The following is a 15,486-nucleotide window of genomic DNA, read 5'->3' as shown; positions in this document are numbered from 1 at the left end:
TTAACCCCGACTGTTTCGCTAACAGGGGGTTTGTTTTACAGTGATAATACATGGTTACTGAGTGTGTATTTATCTCGGTCTCTGTGGCATATTTGCTGAACTGGGCTATACCACTGAATGTATATCATACCAAACCGAAGTATTTATATGGCGCGATGGGGCTGGGAACTGTGAGGGGATAATAGAGGAAGATTCTTCTCTCTCTCTCTCTCTCTCTCTCTCTCTCTCTCTCTCTCTCACCTCATCGTTCGTACTCCCCTCTGCTCTGCTCTCCTCTCCTCCACCCCCTCCCCTCCTCCGCTCGGTTTTTAATTACCCGTTGAGGCCTGTCTCTCCATCCCTCTCTCTCTCTCGCTGTGGTGGTGCAGGTTTCGATAAGCTTCATACAGTAGCGGATCTTGGTGTAAAAGTGGTCTACGTGTCGTCTCGAGCTACACCTTGTGCTTACGTAGGATCTTCAAGGAAGGTTCATATTGAAATCGGCATAAAGTAACGTTCGAAAACTTCTATTTTACTGCAGTACCCCTCATAGAGGCTGCCGTGTAATCTGCGGTAGGCTCTGTTCAGGCCAGTTGAAGCAAAGGCTCGTGGGTTCGAATTCCGCTCGGAATTATTCAGTTAGTCACCGTTTTGTATCGACTTGTAATGTACTGACAGTAACAGATGCAGTCCCGGCGTCAGATCGCCATGGGGCCTAAAATATTTATGATACCATTTTCTGCATATTACGCTAATGATTCTGTGTCTTAGTGTTTTATTACATAGCAATTTCAAATTAACGCCATGAAGTAACATTTAAATGCTTGGCATTATATCTGAAAGCAGTGGATGTATAATTTCAAGAAAACTTTCCCAAAATAGTGTTTCCAGTTTTGTTATATATTCTGAAACGTCGGTTTTGGAGATGGGCCCTAAATTTATAGGGCATTTGTGCAGCCCCTCTCTTTGGTGTTCTTCTGTTTTAGGATTACAGGGCCCCAAGGCTGAAAGAAAGTGTGTTTTTATGTAACATTTGAAATATCAGTCTAATCATGCTTATAAATTTAAAGTTTGTCTTGAAAATAAAATTCCTACCACAATTAATGTGTCACTGTATGCATTTTCTCGGCGTTTCAAGCAAAAACTCGTGTGAAACTTATCTCTAATAATGCGTGCTACACACGAAGCCCATCACATCCCACCCCGACCCACATCTTGCCTTTGTGTTCTGTTTTGGTCCACTTTGTGAGCTGTGTCTTTTTTTTTATCGAGTTCTTCTTTGTACGTGTAAACTATTTCTTTTCGTGATTCACAGGTCATTTAAGCCCTCTGTCCCCTTTCAATTCTTCTGTAGCTCGGAAACTATAATCCCTTTGCCCATTTTGTAGGTTTTATTCGACTTTATGTCACCTGTTTTGAGAGCCCTTTGTCAGCACAGTACAGAGAATTCGTTTCAAAAGCGACGCCTGATGCCTGATACGTTGCCTGTAGTCTGTAAGTGTTGTACCAGGTTACAGTATATAGTTTTATCATAACAGCACTATACTTTTTTTTTCCAAAATTGGTTAAGTTCCAACAATATATTGAAAATCCATACAGTAATGTCGCGTATGAGGATTGCTAGGCTAGGATTTTTATCAGAATTCCTCTATCTGTAAATACAACATTCTGTGAGCTTTGGCGTTCTTTGGTTCTGCTGAAAATAGATGGAATTATGGGTTAGTCCTTAATGGTCTGTCTGTCGCATGACTTAGTCTCTGTGACGAGATTGCTTAGCTGGAAGTACATTAACTTCGTTTGTAAGGATGAAAGGCTATCGGACCTAAATGTAAACCAGGGGTGGATTTTCGGAGAGCGTGATGTACCGATAGAACCACACAAGAAAAATGTACTCTGTATTAGATATTAACCCTTTAAAGCCTAGTGGTGAGCATGTGACCCATCCGCTTAGTATGATTCTTAGTGTAAACAGCGATTACTCCTTAAACAGCGTTAAGAAACTGGTATTCGGAATGGTAAAGAGTTGTGTTTTCTTTGCGGTACGTTCTGAATTAATAACTAATAGCAAAATGCTCGCAGTACTGCGTTACGCTAGGCTAGGTTAGGTTAGGATAGGTTAAGTTAGGTTAGGTTAGGTTGGATTAGGTTAGGTTAGGATAGGTTAAGTTAGGTTAGGTTAGGTTGGATTAGGTTAGGTTAGGATAGGTTAAGTTAGGTTAGGTTAGGTTGGATTAGGTTAGGTTAGGATGGGTGAAGTTAGGTTAGGTTAGGTTAGGATAGCTTTGCTGTGGTTTGGTATGCATGTCCCAGAGTTTTGTCTTGTCTTCACGAAGCTCATGTATGCTGTGTGCACAGAAAAGAAACTACAGACAATTTCGATCTGAAGATGGAGACATTATATACCTCCGAAACGTTGGTATCTACCTACAATGTTCAAACCGTGTCACAAACCACAAGACCAGCTTTAGTATATTCACCGCCGTGAGAATTTCGTGTCCCATACTGTGATACATAATCTTTCGGAACCCTAACATGCACCTTAACTGTGACGAATGCTAATGCATGCCGTGGTCCATCAGTCTATCCTGTTTATAATCTGCTTAGCAAAAGTTCTCTTGGTTGCTGGAAATGATTTGCGCTGGGTGTATGTATCTTTTGAAGCTTGGCAGGGAAAGTTGTTCAAGTTGGTCAGCCTGCCTACCATGAAATGTGTATAATCCCATTCGATATGATAAACTTGTAATGATATCGGTCCCTCACCGTGAAACTTGTGCGATATAATTTCGTTTCATTACTTCCTGTGGGCTCTGTATAACAAGGGACCGCCGTGTTCTTGGTATAAAGAGCTCACTTCACACCGCCATCTCCACAATAACACGAAGCAAAGTTAGCGGCAAGCGGTCATACGTATCTTCGTGTATACGTGGTGAAAAATATCAAAATCGAGGTAGACTCCTCTAGTTGGTGTCCAGAGACACCTGACGAGAGACGTTAAGATGAGTGTGTGTTCCGATGTTAAGTGAACTACAGTCCTGAAGGGTAAAACCGCACTGGAGGGACTTGTCTCGACTGTAATGCCCTCATTATTTCGTGGCAGTGCTCGTTATTTCATTAGGAACTGCTTAATTAATACGCTATAAAATTATATAGACTTTCAGGTGAATGCTACCTGAAAGTTTAAGCATTGCCGACAAGGACAACTGTGATTCCATGTTGTATGAAGCCATGTAGATGATTACTGGCATCTGTACCTCATTGAGAAGGATATGGAACCAGTTATGAAAGAATCATGTTCTAGCCACTTACACGATTCTAAACTGGAGGACCATTGGTTGTCCTTGATTGATTATTTAGTATACTCGTATTTGCTCCTGTATTACGTATGTGAAAACCATCTTTTGCGTCATAATCTGAGGATATTGTATTCTGTAGTGAGAGGGGGCACACTTAAGGTGGATCTTCCATTATATACAAGTGTCCCAAAAAGATGTATACACAGCAGTTACTATGGTGGTCTGTTGCTGTCAGTTGCTAACCGCTTCACCTAAATTAGATCCGCTGATTCACCAAGTGCCAGTGCTGACGTGTGTAATGTTTTAGTTTATTAAAATGTCTTTAACTCTTTCGTTAAACGTTAAATGTGTGTAGATCTTTTTGGGACAGTCTGTATGTGAATAGGGGTTGAGGATGTTTGAGAACAGGGCGCCGGGGATGAAGTGATGGAAGGGTGAAGAGTTGTTTGAGGAGCTCCATAATTTGTGCCTTTCGTCGCATGTTTTTAGGATGGTGAAGGTAGGGTTGGTATGTAGTACGCTTGGGGAATATGATAGATTTGTACGAAACTTGGGTTTGAAAGTCTGAAGGGAAGAAGCCACCTGGAAGACACGTGCGTAGATGGGAATATAATAGTAAGTTTGAACTTGGGGAAATGGGTGGGAGGTTTCGGGTTGGACCTCAGTTGAATTCGTCAGGAATCAACTTCAATTTCTTTCTGTTTCTAAAGTCGTTGCTCTGTGTCCAATAGCAGAGTTCATGTGACCGTCTCCAGACCCGATGCCTGCTGAGTCCCGTGGCGTTTGCCCGCTTGGTTCTTTCGGCCAACGAAAACCAGGCGTCAGTATAAATTTAAGGAACGAATGTGTGCGAGTGAATTTCTGTTCTCGTTTAAAAAAATCAAGTGAAAACAGTAGCTACTTTTTAAACGCGGAAGGGACCTTAAACCACTTCGCACCCCCCCACTCTTACCCCCACCATTACGCTTAGCGGTGTTAGCTGAAAACAGGAGCATTCATTCGGGTGGTGGGAGCAGGGGTTGTTCGCGGGTTGGTTACTTCGATGTTATCACCCTCATCAGAACACGGCTTTGAAGCCGTTTAGAACCCCCCCTACTCTGACCTATAGGTAGAACCGTGTAGCGAGCGACAAAGTCGATTAAACAGGCCGATCTGCGAGGGATCGCAAGTAGGAGGGAGGGGAGGGGAGGGAGGGAGAGAGAGAGAGAGAGAGAGAGAGAGATTGCGTGTGCGTGACAAAATTGAATCCCTTGCGTTCAGTCATATAGTCTGAGAATGTGTCATCATTTTTGCTTACAAATGTTTTTGTGATGTTGGTTAAACTGAGAGTGGAAAAATATTAGTTTTCCACACCTCGAACTTTCCCACTTTTCTTTTACGTCAGCGTCCTGGTGTCCAGCCATTCAGGTCGTCGGCATTGTTCGCTCAATGGAGTCTAAAAGAGATGAATGGGCGGTGGATATAATTACGTCAGAAGCTTACATTATCGAATTGCGCGTGGTATTTTGGAATGAATAAATCTAAGTATGTTGAATGTACCAGACACGCACTATGAAACCAAGAAATGCTTACAAAAAATTTGGTTGGGACTTCTCAAGAGCAGGAGACCACTTGGGCACACGGGCCTGGTGAGGCTTTGGTTATGTCGAATGGATTTTTCCTGGCTTAGGACGACGTACGATGACAAGAATTTCTTCAACAGCTAAGCACGGGCCAAGCGGTGTGTTAATTCTGTGCCTTTACCGCGCTCTGCGGTGCTAGCATTTGTAGTAGGAGTCGTGACATAGTGAATCCATGATATGATTATGATCACAGGGTTACCATGGTAACCGAGGAGAGAGATGGAGGTAAGTTTGAACTCGTGATACTCTATCCTTCTCTCTCTCTGTCTCTCCTCTCGTACATGCTAACTTGCGCCGTTCCGTCCGCGGACCTCAAAAACCTTCCCTGCTCCACCCCTCTACAACCCTTACATGTACCAGCATCCCTGTCATCCTATATAAGGGTGAAACAATGGGGAGGGGTGATGCATTCTGCTCTTGTACCCCGCAGAGATGAGTTCGTCAACACCCTCCATCTTGGGTCGTCGTCTTCGCCATCATCATCATCATCATCATAATCAGCTCCAACCTGTAACTTCCAGACACAGTGCGACGTAGAACTTGACTTGGTTCTTGCTGGCTGCAGCGTTTCGACGCAAGGTAGGACGACAGAGGAAAGTCTCTGCTTTAAGTTTAATGTCATGTTGGTCGGAGAAATTATAGGCTGTTATGGGCATCGGAATTTCCCACAGAATTGTTAACGCGTTTCTGTGACGACAAATTTTGTTGGGCTTGAATCCGGTGGTCGCTCGATTTCACTGCACGGAATGGAGGAGGACGCTGTTGTCCTGTGACGAAATGTAGGAATGTCGTGTGAAGTAAGATTGATATAAGTCTTTGTGTCGCACGTTTTATGTTCTGTATTTTGTTCGCGTTGTAGTCGATGTTACAATTTTTTTTATTAATTTAGGTATAAAATAGAAAGACAAAGACCTAAAAGTTTCGAAACGTCGAGCATAGACAGAAAAATCGTAAGACTCTGTTGTTTTAAATTACAGTTTGGTAATAGATTCGTTTATTATAATTCTGTGCGTTTTAACGAAGGGGCAGTATTTTTAGCGTTGAAAATATAAGGAAGGAATTAACACGTGAAATTAAACTTCGCGTTGTAAAATAAAATGTTAACTTCACAGCTTCGTATAATTTGCATTAACTGTGTGGTATATCAGTTTTTTTTTAAGAATGTCTGAATATTTAATTTATATGTAAATAAATTACTACAAAAACAGTTTTAACATGGCAGGAATGACATCTTGTTCATTTAATCCGCTGATGACGATAAGCTCGCCATCGAATGAATATCTAATGAAAATAAATTTTATTTAAAAAATTCTGGTAACATATCCTTAAATTCACTTCATAAATAAAAATGTGATATTGAAATGCCCATGAAATTGTTTAGTTTGTAGACTCTGTTCACGTAACATCTTTCTGAACGACACTCAGGAAAAACTAAATACGTACAGACCACAACGCAAGGTTAATTACAGAGCGTCTTTATTCAAATAATCTTGCATTTATTATAAGAGCGTTACTGGAGGTTTCGTGGTTTTTGTCAGATTCACACTTCGAAGCCTTTGTATGACGATGGTCTTGCTTCATCAGTCCAGGTTGTTGGACCTGGTGCATTGTGCAGGTGGTTTGATACCTTCTTATAAATTACTAATAATTCGTGCAGTGTATATTTGACAGAAAACATAATACTTGCGCGTTTTGTGGGTGAGTTGCTAGTAATTTATCTGCAGAAAATTCCCGCAGTCTTAACAAATTTCCCACTGAATCATTCCGTTGTGTGTTGTAATAAACCACGTATTTATTGTATTAATCATCCACAGAAATGTAAAATGACAAACCTTTGTCAGGCTACATGTTTCGGAGGATTCATCTTGCCGTCTTCAGGCGTACGTGCAAAAGAATTATTTCGATGCAATATCAATGTAACTCGCAGTATAACGTTGCAAGTGCGTCGTAAACGTTCGAGTAGCTAAAAGGGTACAGATCGGAGGCTACGGATGTTGAAGCACCCTAACAATCTAGATTTTAAAATGTTTTTTTATTTATTTCCTTTTAATAAATATCCGAAGTAGTTCCATTGAGTTCTTACTGTATCTGAAACGTTTTAAAGAATAAATTAATTTTGGAAATTGAGTTTATTTCTATGGCTGACGAAGATTTTCTCTGGACGCTACGATATTCAGTCTGTACAGATATGCCACTGAGGGTAGTTTGATATAAAAATATTAGATTTTTTTAATAATAATAATAATTGGTGTTAGGAGTTTACGTCTGTAATATATAACTTAGAATTCATATATGGAGTAATCACATGTAAACGAAGAAAAAATCTTAATGAAAGTAATATATTTGTTAGATACGACATGAATTAGTAGTAGACAGGTTATGTGTAATTGGACGTAAAATTTAATCGGTATTGAGTCCTGTCTTAAAAACGGTTAACATTAATTAAAATAGTTCAATATTTACGATAGAAGATCTTAAACAGCGTTTTTTTATTATCATTTTATTTATTTTGCAATATGTAGGTTGGAAATATTTTACACGATAAATTCTTGATTTGTAACATCTGAAATACTTGTTTGTTACGTTGAATGCGAGGTGTTGTAAATGTTAAACTGCCTTCCGTTGTATGTAACTGCCTAATGTGGGTGTTAAACAATTCGGGTAAACTGTATAAAACGTAAGAGAGCTTAATTTGTTTCATGAAGCGAATATCTCTTAGCTTACAGACTCCTCTTACAAATAATAATCTTATTTACAGAAATACACCGTGCAAAACGCGACGAGATAACTTTTATAAAGTGTCATCCATCCGAGTCAATAAATAGTAGACAGCGAAAGCACATCTTTATGAAACTAGCTTAAAGAAATTTATATCAAAAGAGAGAGTTAAATGTGTTATGTCTACTTCTAAGAGAAGTCTTCAATAGAAAGGAGAAAAGTATTCGTTGCAATAAACGGATGGTTTGTCGTGCTAATTCCTCGCTAATTGGCATGTAATTTTTTTTCCCATGAAATTCCTCAGCAGTATGAAATGAACCCGTAATTATCTTCTTTTAAAAAAAAATGACGTTGTACCTCATGGAAAACTTCAACCACAGCGATTCAGCTGTTGAAGAATTAATATCTTGTGATCGATTAGTCTAAGCGAGATTTTATTTTCCGTGTGTCAACTGCGAAAGCGAGGGGTTTCCTCTGTCTTGTGTTAACGCGAATACGTCTCGTCCTATTCTGAATTGTTTTTTGGGACGTGTAAGTAAACTACAGATTATCTGTCAATAAAGGTATTGGAATTTACGTCGGTTTTATTTCAGGAAAACATACGTTTGCCAGTATGTATAACGAAACGTATATTTTTTGTACAGGGAAATCATTAATGGTACAGCCCAAAAGCAAAGTTATGTTCGTATTTCTTGTTTCTATGATGCGCGTGTCATAACGACGTGTGCTAATTCTGCTCGAGGCGTATTTGTTCTTTTGTGTTTATTTTGCTTTACTTTGAGGCATCTTCCTGTCCCATTCGGCACAGCCGAGAAGACGCATGACTGGTGGTGCATTAATTATTGCGTGTGGTAAAGATGCTTTGTGACACTTATTTTCAGTGCCCCTGTAGCCACGAAGGACATGCAAGTAATGTCTCTGTCTTTTCTTTCCGTATTTCTCTTGATTGGTTTCTGAACTTCGGCAGTCAAGACTCTGTAGGGACAATGCTATCCAGATTGACAAACAGACCAGGGGGAGGTTGTCCGTCGCTCCCAAAGTAATGAAATACTTATTTACCCCCCCCCCCCTTTTCCGTATATGTCATGTTTGTCAGACGCCGTTTAAGGACGAACAAATGCACGGTTGTTCTATAGAAGCGCGTCTCCGTAGTTCAAATCTATCTCACCTTGTCCAGTCCATTTCACCTGGGACTTCGTTTCAATTCCTTCCTTCTGTGTACCCTTGCTAAAATTTTGTATGCATTTTTTTTTCATTTCCATATGCATTCTGCGTTTCCCACCCATCTCATACTCTTTGATTTGTTTAGATGATGTGAATATAACACGTATGTAAGTTTTAAATTATCCAATGGGTACCGGGGTTCTTTCCCCCCGGTGGTAAATCCCGGCTGGGGCGTGACGTTGACCACTCACTCCATCTAGTGCCGAGATCAAGAAAGAGTAGGAGTTATACCGACTCTCCCCCCAAGCGACCTACATGGCGTGATTCGGGACAACTTTACTTTTATATTGTGTAAGTTTTGAAATGTAACAAATGATCTCTGTTGTGTAGGTAATTTGAGGTCGTGTGATATTACAATTCGCCTTTCTATATAGGCCTTCCTGCGTACTCGTCAGAAAGAAAGGGGTGTTTGTTGAATAATGTTTTTTTATTATAAAAGAGTTATTTTGTGTGCGACAAAAACCTCTCAGTTTCTGTTGAGTATTAAGAATTGTAATTGTGATGTTAAAATGTAGAAGGGGAAATGAATCCTTCAGCATTCAATTCTGAAGTGACTTGTCATTCTGGTTACGTGTGATTGCTTTGTGTCTGTTACAGAGCTACTGACTTCAGAAGCGACGAATTTCTCTGTCAAAATATTTATGTCTGTCGGTACTTACAAACGCTTGTTAAAACTGTTGACGATGGTACAAATGATTCACGTAATTGGCATAAAACGCGCGATGAGGTTTTGTAAATCAGACCATAATCGAAACCTACATTTTCATTATTAGTACCACATGAATCTCATGATGTCCTTATCGCCGCGAATGGTGTCATTTTATGAAATATCAATCTCAGAATCGAGTGTGTGAGGGGGACAGATTGAGATTGTTTAAGTTCAATAACAGGCGTTTTTAACACGGTAATGAACCATAGGAGTCCTTGTTAGCAGTATTTATTTACCTGGACGTTGTCATGGAGACGGGATGGAAGAGGCATTTGAAACCACAGAAAGAGTCATTATGTTGCTGGTCTGTGACGGATCTGTGATATATCAGACAGTATAAATTAACAACACGAAACATTGTTATAGCTTTGTTCTTGTTCCATCAATGTTGTTTTAACCATCACGTTCTGTCAGTACAGCCAAAAAAAAAAGCTTTGTGGCTTTTCTTGGGAAGTTCTACCAAGCGAGATCTTCATTAAATGAAGAACGTTTGTGATGAAAAGAATGTCATTTTAAATTGGTAGGTGGGCGTATGTAGTTTTTTTTTTCTACCCGCAATAACCAGTTATCTTCACAGACCACATTATGGACCACATTTTTTTAAATAGACGGAGAATCTAAGTGATCCCGTAACAACGTGACGCTTGGCTGTGAGTATTTGTTGCTTTAGTAGAAAACTAATTTCGACCAAACTGCAGCAGGGATGGATGGATGGATGAGTGAATGGGGGAAGTTCGAGACCATTCCACACACACAGACACAGACAGTCTCTCTCTCTCTCTCTCTCTCTCTCTCTCTCTCTCATTGAATTAGAATCGATGGCTCGTTCAGAGACAATCGAGATTGTGTCGAAAGACAAGCCTTCTTTTGGTTCACTTTTGTTCATGACATTCTCTGGTCCCTATGACAACCAGCTTCCAAAACAAAGTTTACTTGAGTGTCATCACTTGAAGATAAATCCCGCGTATGAAACGTTAATTGAAAGCACCATCAAAACAGAACGCTGCTTAGTCGGGTCCGTTTCGGAAGGCGCCCGGCGTCTGTGAACTTTTCGTTTTCTCGACGTTTTTAACTAAAGGGGATGTTACCCGTGACACCGATCACGTTTCTGTGATCAGTTGAAATTTCACCCGTCTGTATGGCGTTTCAACATAGACTGTGCTGTTGAAATACAGAACTGGCTTTGGCGTGTAGATAAATTGCTTGTACTAGTTGATGCGTTCATCTCGGTAGCTAGAAGAAAGTCCGGTTAGTCCTAAACGATCGATGGACCGATTAGAATCAGATAAAGTTCAAGCGACAAGAGGCCAGTAGACCTAAATTATAAAGATACTGATGTTTTTTTTTTTTTTTTTTTTTTTTTTTTTGGTTGGGATAAATAAAGAAATTAGTACAGAATTTTAGTGGGAAAACCTGAAGGACAGAGATAAATGATATCGTAATATTGAAATGGTAATTGAAAGAAATGGGATATGAGAATGTGGATTGGATTCATCTGGCTCAGGATACGGACCAGTGGCGGGCTATTGTGAAAACGGTTGTGAACCTTCGGGTTCCTGAATTTCTTGACCAGACGAGCGACTGCCAGCTTCTCTAGAAGATCCTGTCGTGGAGATATTAAATTTTATTTTGTAACAACTTATGGTCTATAGGCAATTTCTTCTCTCTCTCTTTTTTTTTCTTCGTAAATCGTCTTTCAAATGTTGCTCTCACTGTAGCAGGGCTGCCAATCTGGATTTCTTCTGCCGCATTATGTACAGACGGAGAACATGTTTCTATTACTAGCCCCTTTTTATTACATTTCCTCGCCATGGCAACTTGTTGCTGGCTTTAGCCCGCAGAGAGATCGAAGCAAATGACTAACGCTGAGCGGGCAGTCTAACAGGAAAGGGACTTTTTCGTTCCTCGTCTCTTTTAGGAGTTGCGTATCCATTTCTGACTTCTTCAGTACGAGTAGAGCAGTGATGAGACAGATCATCATTTCGCCAGTCCCCTTAGGTGTGAAACGAGTCATAGTGAGTCACTAAATCTGCTTGGTACGAGGTTCAAGTCTCGGTTTCTGATTGGTTCCAAACGGTTGTTCGAATAAGATCCTGAAATACTTTTCACAAACTTTTTTTTTTGTAACCCAGTTTTCACTTTCCATTAGAGGAGAACCTAACAGTCGCTCAGCTGTTAAATTCTTCTCTTATAATAGAATCTTTGTCAAGAACTCGCAGTATAATCCATTTCCGGAACCCTGTGTTACATTATGTAAGGTATTATTTTCCGGTCAGGAGTTACCAGCCACGGATACAAGCTACAAATCGAAGGACCATCCCTTATCGGCTGTCCCCGAATGCTTATTCAGTATACTTCGATTCATATACTTCTAGAACTTACTTTACGTCTTATTAACCTACGAATTGCAAATTAAGCTACTTTGGTTTTCAAACAGATGCTAGTTTCTTTGTCGTCTAGCGGTTAGCTATCTGTTTCTTACTCGAGAAATCCCAGGTTCGCATCTCGGGCGTGGTACCCGCTAAATTGATACTGAAGATTTTAGTGGATATCCTCAGTCACTTCTATAAAGAGTGTTTGAACCGTTCTGATAGGTCATTTGAATTAAGTTTATCTCTCGCAGTTCAGGTGTGTGTTGGTGCTTGGTGACAGGTTATTTTTGAATTCATAGCTTCCGTGTCATGCAGAGAACAAAGACTAGTTAAGTGCGCAGAGAATAATGTTTTAGCAAGAAAATGAAATGAGAGATTGTTTGATTGGAAGCTTTCAATACGAGACGCGCAGAAGGCGCTGGTGTAGAACACACTTATCTCACTGTGTCGTATATTCAATTAGTTTCAGTTATAAGAGCGGCAGAAACTTAATACTTAATAATTCGTAGCACATTGCAAGAAGTACTTCAGACTTTAACTGTAGATGTCAGAACAATTGAATTATTACGTCTTCATTAGATACTGCACTCCTCGTTATTCCAGCTGATTCAAGAAATTCTGGAACGAATTTCCGTCGCTTGCCATTTATATTTAAAAACATATGAGGAGACTGTAGCAAGCAATTGGTAATTGTAAGATTCAGTTATTACTTTTACGCTTAATTTCCACCAGTACTAAATTCGGCTGTGTTAAATTTTCCACGTGTAACTTTAAAGATAGAGCATCTTCGTTATGTTTATTAAATTATGAGACTACAGGTTCTCATGGTGCTGAATATGTCGATGTTATTCTGGGTTGTGACGCCACGTGGACTCATAGGTAGGCACGCTTCGGAGAATCATACTGCCTCCATCTTCATGGCTGAAGATTGAGACTGTTTTCCCGAAACGTCGGTATCTACCTACGAGTCCGTACGGCGTCAAAACTAGGAATAATATTGATGTGTTTAAAGTCAAATATAAATATCGATTTTCCGCCATGTTCCTTTTGGTATCCACAGTGAAAATGTTATTACGAAATCAGAGTCGCTTGAGTTAGCACACCAATTAAATAATGGCAGTGCAGACCCCACCTCAGGAATTCGCACGATCGCCATGATGATTATTATTATGTGCGTGGTATGGTTTGTAAACGTATAAAGGCGGCTTTCAGTGAATGATCATACCGAATTTCATTAGAATTCGCCATGTATTATACTTTGAAAGATTCTCGAGAGTGTGGGAAAAGGGGCAGATGCTGTGAGCGGTGTTTTTATTATAAAACAACAGGAAGGCTAGAATGTAATCCACATAAAAGGCTTCAACTACTCGACGCACTACTTTCTTACTGAAAATGGAACGAAAACAGCAGCAAACTGAACTTGCGGATCGCTTCTTGAAACCTCTTCTGCGAGGAGAGCGCTCGCTGTGACTTCCGTCTTAACCACCGTTTTATCCTTCATCCCTTCTCACACCCATTACCCCCGCTCGCCTTTTCCGCTTTCAGATCTAGTAGACCATAGAGCGAAAATGCGCTCGTTTTCTGGAAAGCAGCCAGCTTTTCAAAAAAGTCAAAACTGATCCAGACACTACTATTTCTCATAAAAGATTCATCTTAAGCCGCGTGTTACAAGAGTGCTAGTCGGAGCATTGGCAGATTCGAGAGGTAGCCGTGGCGTAGGTGTGAATATCCAGCCCCTGATGCCCAGATGGCATTTAATCTGGTAATGCCTCCTCCTTCGGGACCCACAATCACTGGATGAGCCATTGGCTGTTCGTTTGTTTTGTCGTACGTTTATTTAAGATATAAGTATTCCTACGAACAATATGACTGTCTCCTGGAGTCTGCTAGAAGTTTACCGACGTCCAATCAATGGAGCTGGTCCCTGTAGGCAGCTAGCTGTAGTAATTCGAGTCATGGCAGATGTAGGTTAGTCTACTACTTCGTATTCGGGGAAGTCGCGGGTACAAATCTCGGCCCGCAGACCGACTATCCTCATGGGATTATATTTGTGGTTTTCCTCGGTCCATCCTGGAAAATTTCGGGATAACACCTTAAGTCGTGCCACGACAGCTTCCTTCCACGTCCTATCCAATTCATTATTCACTATCATCCTCTCATTCGAGGCTAAATAGTCTGAGCTGCTGAAGAAAGCGTCATTAAACAAGCCATAAATACATAAATAAATAATGTCGGTTAGTATGAAGACCCAGACCCCGATTTGAATATGCTCTATAATTTCTGAACTAATTTAGGCCATTTTACACATTCATCGTCCAAAGATATGGAATGTGACATCCGCCTCGCAGTTTTTTAGGAATGCAACAAGCGATCACAATTCCTTGACCTTGTCATCAAGACTCAGACCGTCTCTCAGTTGATGGCTGTAGCACGAGGAGAGCGTAGAAGTAAGGTAGTATCTGCAGTGTGCTGGCTAGCGACCGATAAACCATACAGAGAAATCGCTGATGTAAAAATCTCCCTTTTGAGTGTATTTTAACCACAAGAATAATAATAAGAAATACAGTAAATCATTATTGATATAAATAGTGACCTTCCAGCAGCCCTGGAGCCAAGTCAGTCCTGCCTCATGTAACGTTTTGCTTTTGGGGGAAGAAAGTTCAACATTTCCTTCCAGATTGCTGTTTGTTCTGTTAAGGTTAGGTTCCGTATGGTTGCTTGCGTAAATTGAGTTCCTTGTTTCAGGCGAAGGGGATAAACGTCTCGGAGAATTTCAGAAAACACGTAACATGGGTGAATTTTTATACACGGAGTTCATAAAGTCTGGCAACATGGTTGTTTTTTGTGTGTGCGTGTGTCTGGGTTGGTATTACTGATTTTTGAGGTGTTCACTGTTGGAATAACGTTGAATGCAAAATCGTGTTGGGTCTAAAGGAAAGAATGTAAGTAAGATTTTGTTTCATACTGCGTAGAAAAGTTCTGAACACTTTGTGTGTACAGCCTACAGCGCACACATTAATTTGCTACCAACAGATTATAGTGTAATTTGAGGTTCTCACGGCGACAAGGTTTGAAGGTGGTCCGTGTTCTTAGGACATAGCACCGTGTACTTCGGTGTATACTGATCAGTTACCTTGATGATGGTGTCAGTAAGCTCCACTGAAACGTCGGCTAATATCTATAGCACCTCAGAAGACAGAAATCTCCACATTATCTTAAAACATATTTGTAGGCGTTTGTCGGCCAAAGTGCATCTCGACCACAGTTTGCTGTGTTTCCGGATTACAGGGTACAATGCCTGCTATAGGCCAGACTCCGTATTCAACGTTGCTTTTCTTACAAGAAATCTCGCTTCGTGCGAGATGGTCAACTTAAAGGCATTAATCTTCTGTGGGAACCTTCCAAGTTGGTGGCAGACAAACGCTGAGCTGTGCGAGATTAAAACTTTGTACATTATCTTTGTGTCTGCAGTATTGTCAGCATTGTGGTAGAACTTCGTAATACTGGACGTCTCCTCTGACGAGGAACATAAATTTCGTCCTGGATGAAGGCACTATTCTTGTGGAGTT

The 15,486-nt window shown here is 40.5% G+C and overlaps 1 protein-coding gene across 1 annotated transcript in view; it reads left to right on the top strand.

The window, feature by feature from the left end:
• Window positions 1-5,321: 5,321 nt before the first annotated feature.
• Window positions 5,322-15,486, top strand: part of LOC110830104 (nose resistant to fluoxetine protein 6) — a 133,481-nt gene continuing 123,316 nt past the window's right edge. The window contains exon 1 of the mRNA XM_087352756.1: window positions 5,322-5,473. The gene's annotated coding sequence lies outside the window, so the exon portion shown is untranslated. The remainder of the gene's footprint in view (window positions 5,474-15,486) is intronic.

The sequence above is a fragment of the Zootermopsis nevadensis genome, unplaced genomic scaffold (genome assembly GCF_977971745.1).
Source record: "Zootermopsis nevadensis isolate Lab colony 2312 unplaced genomic scaffold, Znev_1.0 Znev_ptg000021l, whole genome shotgun sequence".
Lineage (NCBI taxonomy): Eukaryota > Metazoa > Arthropoda > Insecta > Blattodea > Termopsidae > Zootermopsis > Zootermopsis nevadensis.
Note: the sequence above shows the minus strand (reverse complement) of the source record. Positions and strands in the feature narration are given on the sequence as shown.